The 6,877-nt window shown below is 38.9% G+C and overlaps 1 pseudogene; it reads right to left on the bottom strand.

Moving 5' to 3' along the window:
* Positions 1–2,235: 2,235 nt before the first annotated feature.
* LOC102992269 (catenin alpha-3-like) overlaps positions 2,236–6,877 on the bottom strand; it is a 19,660-nt pseudogene continuing 15,018 nt past the window's right edge.

The raw sequence follows: 6,877 nt of genomic DNA, 5'->3' as shown, positions 1-6,877 counted from the left end.
GCTAAGGGAAACTGGGATTACAGGCCCAGGACAATTATAGAAGAAAATAGAGGAAAAATTTCATTTGAGTAGCGAGAGGAGTTTAGGCAAAACTTCTAGTAAAGAGTGACTACAGAACAGTTTTGAGTCAGAACGGCAATCAAGGACTTGTTTTGGGCAAATCAATTACTTACCAATTTCAGCCCTTTCTCACTCACGGGAGAGCAATATTGAGGAGAATAGAAAAGGCATGCCATGGAGAGCCCCTGTTTCTCAGCTCACTGGAATTTGGTGGACACCCGGAAAGAATCCAGTGACACAGCATGAGTGGCACCTTGACAGAGGCAGCAATGAGTTGATGAAGGGCGCAGGATTGGAAGTAGCATCGGTGCTGGTGCGGCAGTACTGAGGAAGTGTCTGGGCTGCTCAATAAGGCAGGCAGACCGCTGGAAGAGGCTCACTGATTGTATGAATGGCTGTCTATGACAGCACACTAGGAAAAAAGGCCAGAGTAGTTCAGCTCATCATCATAAGCAGAGCAAAACAGGGAAACAGAGTAGCCTAGAGGATGGGTCCGCTTACTAAATCTTAAATTCCCTCCCCCTCAAAGAGGAATTAAAACTATGATAATTGTGACAGAACTGTCCAAAGGCCCCTAAAGCAGCTTGGAAAATGTGAGAACATGAACTAATATCTTTCCTCTGTAAGAAAATAAAACATCATAGACTTTTATTGCTTTGTAATATGTACATAAATTAAAGATACGAGCATATTATTGTAATCAAATGATCTCTGTCCCATCGTTGTTTGACTAACCTGTGTGCACGAATATGCTTAGTAATGTTGAAATTTCATAACTTTGTATCCTTTTAGAATTGTCTGTGGATGTTTTCTCTCTATTAACTGTGACTATTTGAAATCATTGGTCAAAATAAACGTCAAACATCTCTCCGCTCTTTACCAGAGCAATTATTCAGTTCCTAAAATTGACCAAGAGGCTCCTTTAATTTCTCTCTTTTGCTCCTCTGTTCTTTCCCACTACTCTCTCTTCCCTTCCCTGAGCCAGATATCCCAGAAAAATTAAAAAAAAGAAACATCAGTGTCCCTAGAGTTGACAGGGGAAAAAAAAACACACAGAGCATTAACAACAATGACTCTGAACTACATAAACATATGTGGGAGAAAGGGAATAAAAAGCAATCAAATTGTATCTGTTTTTTGAATTCAGTGACTTTTATTTGAAAGAATGTTATTAAAATCACACCAGCTCATTGCCATGAACTCTACTTCAGAGTTCAATGGTACAATTCAGGGTTATATTTTATTCAATGCCAAAAGGTTTTTCAAAGTGGTCTTTTCCTTTTAATTACAACTGCAATCTGACACAAATGGATTTTTAGAGTCATGCGGAACTCCTTACACTTCTGTTATCATAACTCACTCGGGGATATATAGTTAGCTGCCCCATTTCCCCAGTGGGTGATAACTCTTCCTCCACATATATATTCTGGTGAACCCATTTAAACCCAATACTCAACATGCAGAACTGCTGAACACAGTGGAACTTTAAAAGGCGTATCTGTTGCATCAAAACTCATTGTAAGCTTTATAATGTTAATAAATTGCTTGGTTTGCAATCAAGGTTGACTTTCAAAATCCAGGAAGTTGCTTGACTGCTCAAGCTTGGTTAATTTCTGAAGGCTGTTAACCCAATCAGTTGACAAGAGGTACAGCTACCTAGAGACTGGTTCTTTTTCTTTTTCCTACAGCAGGAAGCACACATGTCTGCCAGGTTAGGTCAGGTAAAGAAAGCCTGGAGATTAAATGGGAAACCATTTAATGAAGTCTTTGTTTCCGCTGAAAACCAACTCAAGAGCTCCTGTCAATGTTTTAATTCAAAATGTTCTCATTTTGAGTGTACTTAAGCTATCACAGATGACTCGCTTGAGTCTCCTACGTTCATTCTGTAATGAATGTAAAAAATTCTCTGTGATGGGAAAGGCTGAACAACATCTGAAAGGTTTCATTCATTCCACAAGCATATATTGATTACTTACTAGGTGCTGACCATACAGAGATGACAATGACATGATCCCAAATATACACTGTTCATTTTGGTTCAGCTTGCAATGGTTCATGTTATTTGAGGGTTAAAGCCTAAAAGTCCGCGAAGCTGCAGAACTAATCAAATGCAAAAATAAAGTAGTAAGTTTAGCCAGGGCTCTGTAATAAAGGGACTAGAGTAGAAGAGTTATTTCAGTAGATATGTCTTCCTCTAAATTCACTCATTCCTTGCACTGGATAGACATTTTTCTTTGCTGCGTCTCATCCAACAGCTGCACACATTTACTCTGGCTTCTCTCTTTTACTCAAGGATTTTTATTTTATTTATTTATTTTTGCAGGGCCTTCATTCTCTGCATCACAACTGGGTGCCAGGGCCCAGCACGACTCTCAATTCGGATAATGTTGGTTGAGGCAATGTAGACATCCGCATGGTTTGAACTACAGCGTTCATTAAATGTTGGGCTGCTTGGATCAGGGAGGTGACACTGTCCAAAGCTGCCATGATTAGCTCTCCCTCCCAGGGTGTAGATCTCAGCTTTAACTTGACTGCAGATTTTCATTTGGTGATAGTAGAACTTCATCTGTTCCAGTAATCCAACAGGTACTGTTTGCATGATGGCTCTGGAAACTGGTTGGCAACCTGCCAAGAGAGGACATCCATCCTTGACACTGATTCTGATATCATTTTAGCTGCACAGATCACATCAGCTGCATGCTTTGGTAGTCCTTTGCCCCTTGCGAAGTCTGTCATCTCCATTATGATCCTACACAATTTCTTGGTCAGAACAATATCAATGCTGGTATCGTCCATATCTCAATCTCAACATACAGCTTACTCTTCAATTTCTTGAAATCAGCAACTTGCTCAGCACTTTTTTCCTCTTCTGCCTCAGGTGCTGGAGTCATCTTAGCTCAGTCAGCTTTCCCTTCGGTGTGAATGCTGAATGCTGGTGTTAACTGTAGACCTTGTGACCCCTTCCAGGTCAGAAACATCCTCCAGTTCCTCTGGGGTTCAAATAGTCATGGCTGAACATTTTATATCATGAATTGTATCAAAGATATTCTTTGATAATTCCAAAAATTGATTATCATCAAACACATCCAAAGAGTTTTTACTTAAGACTTCCAAGGCGATACTCACTTGTGTTACAAACTCAAGAACTGCATGCAGTACTCGTAAGGATGTTAACACTTCTCATCATACTTTCAGTAAAAGACCCTGGCTCCTACCTGTCCATTTTACCTATGACAATGTGAGCAACTCTGGCTGCCCATCCTCTGATAGCACCTGCAGAATGGCCTAAATTATCAGCATCCTGGTCTCTCAAGGCTAGGATACCTCTTCTAGGATATGACTCTGAGATTTAACTTTTATAACTCAGGAACACCCAGATAAAAGAGATGCCTATGGCAAGGTCTGCGGAAAGGTTACAGAGCTTCCATGACCTCTCCAGGTGCACCATTCTCCCCAGCTCTCCATGTATTCGTCAGCCAGAAAGCTCTGTTATATCTGTCTTAACACTATGAATTCCTCATCGCCAGCAAGAAATACTGTATATTTACCTTTCAGGAGCAGCAGAGACAAGAGATATATATTTTGGATTCATGGGTGCAGAGATGGGATTTAAAACCTTAGGAAAGAATCAGATCACCAAGGGAACAAGTATAGAGGAGAAAAGTCCATGGACAGAGTACTCGAGACCTGGCAAAGAAGACTGAAAACTAACAGCCATCAAGACAGAAGAAGAATTAAGAGAAAGGGAAGTAAATGTTTCAAGGAGGAGAGAGTGATCAACTAGAGCAAATGCTACTGATGGATAAAATAAGATGAAGGGTGCGAATTGGCCATTGCTCTTAGCAATACAGAGGTTGCTAATCAAGCAAGGGTTCTTTTCAAATAGAAGAAATAGCAGCGTATTTGTGTGCTAATGGTAGTCATCCAACAGAGAAAGAAATCTGAGGATACGATGAGCGAAGAGATAATTGTAATTTAGTAGACAAGAAAGACGATATCTAGTGCACAAGAGCAGTACTTGGTGTTAGCTCGGAGCACAGACGGCTCATCTGTAGTATCAAAAGAAAGGTAGGGAATATGGGCACAGGTATGGCAGGTGTGTAGCTACCTTGGTGGAAGTTCCCTTCTGACAGCTTCCATTTTCTCAGTGAATTTACAAGGTAAAATCTGAGGTTAAAGATAATGGACAAAGTATTAGAAGAAGTGAGGAGAAAGAAGACATGAAATACTTATTGAGGAGAGTTGGAATGGGAAGTGACTTGGGAAATACAGAATGATTACTGCAAATCTCTAAGGGCCTCTTGAGGTAAACTACTATCCATTTAAATTGAGACATATGTGTATATATCTGTTGCACAGGGGAAAGTACAGAGAAAGTAAAGAACTGGATTTAACCGGGCTGCGGTTTAGCCAGGAGAGTAAAATCAAGTAAAAGAGGGACAGGGGAGTTGACGATATACACAAATGGTCACGGTTGACCATTAGAGTAAAGCTGAGTTAAAAGCAAAGGATACAAGAAAGGTGAGAGACAGTGAAAAATAGTTTAAAAATGGAACAATGGTTTTACTAAGATACTTGAATTGCGGGAGATGACATACTTGAGACAGTAAGTTAAAAAAAGCAAAAGAGTGGGACAAAGAAATATTTGTTAATTTATTGAAAATCAGAGACAATAATAAAACAGTGCTTATATTTCTCTCGGCTTATGTTTCTCTCTACCCCCCACCAAAGTCCTACTTTCCCATAATATTTGCATCAGGAGTATTTTTAAATGAATAAAACAATCCTTTTTGGTGAGTCTATTGATATTTTAAGAGGATAAATTTCATTAAAGGGCCTGAGAGGATCCAAATGCCCAAGCTATAGCAGCACATGCTTAGAACTACACAAACAAACATATTAACCAAAACAACACTGAGATATCTTTTCTTACCTGTCACTCTGTGTGTATCTGAAGTCAGTAAGGCTTTTCTCTACAGATGAATTTGCATCTTTTAATCTTATATTTAAATGGAATTTAAAAGTTCCTTTTCTATTGAATTGTCACTTAATCTAACTAACCCAGTTATTTTAAAGATATATCCCTTTGCTGTGCATTACAGCTTTGAAATTAATTAGTATCCAGATCCACTGAAGTGCACCTTCTGTGTAAAGTGAATGTAAGGAGGATTAATGTACAGGCAGGGAAGGTCACTTGGGGAAAATGTGGGCACTTACAAGCTTACTGCATTCAGCTGTGCCAAAGTTTCAGTCTAGCTAGTTCTTGATTAAAGGGCTTTTAAGTTTTAAAACTGGCCTTTCACAGTCAGACAGGGAGAATATATACAAATATACTTCCCTTTCTATGTTATTATGAATGTATATATCTAAGGTTGTAGGACTTGTGCATGAGAAGGAAGAAAATAATATAGATATAAACACTTAGATGGTCATAATAAGGCAATCTTTGAATTACGGGGCAATAGAGTCGTCTTCCTTTTAAATTCAGCTACCTTCAGTTATTCAAATAAGGAAAAACTGGAAATCTATGTTGCCAGGTAGTCCCTGGTCTATGCCAACCAGGTACCAACTACCTGACAATGTTCGTCAGAGTCTGAGCCATACTATCCATCAGCAGGGCCACAGTGTGTAAATTAATCCTTTCACTCACAAGTTCAATAATATTTCAGTCTCCTGCAAAAACCCAAGATCAGCCATCCCTGACAACTGGTGAGAGATACGTAGTTGCTGATTACAAAGTACAATATTGCCTTTGCATTGAATAGGCTGCCTTCGCCAGTCCTCACCTAACCTCTGTCAAACAAAACTGTCTGGTCTAAGTAGTATAGAACAATAATTGGATAGGCATAAGGACAAAAGAGATGTGTTATCCAGCTACATCATTTGGTAAGCCAGATGAACTTACACATGTGAGTCTTCTTTTACAGCTTTCTGAAGCCTCAATTTATAATAGTAAAGTCACCAGAAATGAAATGCATAGATGAGAAAACGGAAAGGTTTATTGTTCCACGTGCTATAAACTGTAAGACAGGTAAATGACACACTAAACACTCATATCATATTCTCAACAGCTATTTATTGACCAACCAGCATCAGTTAGAGGGTACGGAGCCTTTAAAGTAAAGTAATAAGGGGGGCAAAAACAAAAATAAGTTACATGCAAGAAGAAAATGATGCTTGCTAAATACAAGTATTGTGGATAATTTCCTGAAGGGAATTGAGAGGATTTAGACAAGCACCAATAGTATAAAGATGGGGAGAGGGGAAGGTGGGTGGAAAGTTTGGATGCAGAAGTCTAGAGGCTGCTTGTGGGCAATGGTAATATTCACTATGGCAGTACCATAAGGTTTACTAAGAAATTAGGCAGATTGGGCTATATGTATATGTATAGACCACTGGCTCCTCTAAGTGGCATCCAACACCTCCGGGAGTCTCTAAGATTATTCCAGGGAATCTACAAGGACAAAACAATTTTCATAATAATATTAAGATGCCATTTGCCTTTTTCATTTTCATTCTCTCATGAGTATATGATGGCATTTTCTAGAGGATACATACCATGTAATACCTCAACTGACTGAATGCAGAGCAGATATGAGAAACCAAATGTCTTCTATAAATCCTGACATTAAAGAAATTTGTAAAGAGGCTGTGGAAAAATGAGACTCTTGTCACTATTTTTTGTTGTTTGGGGAAATAGCATTATTTTTCATAAAAATATTATCATTGTTAAACTTGTTATATGTTTATTGTTTCCTTTTTTTTTTTTTTTTTTTTTTTTTGCGGTACGCGGGCCTCTCACTGTTGTGGCCTCTCC

Source organism: Physeter macrocephalus, chromosome 7 (assembly GCF_002837175.3).
Source record: "Physeter macrocephalus isolate SW-GA chromosome 7, ASM283717v5, whole genome shotgun sequence".
NCBI lineage: Eukaryota > Metazoa > Chordata > Mammalia > Artiodactyla > Physeteridae > Physeter > Physeter macrocephalus.
Note: the sequence above shows the minus strand (reverse complement) of the source record. Positions and strands in the feature narration are given on the sequence as shown.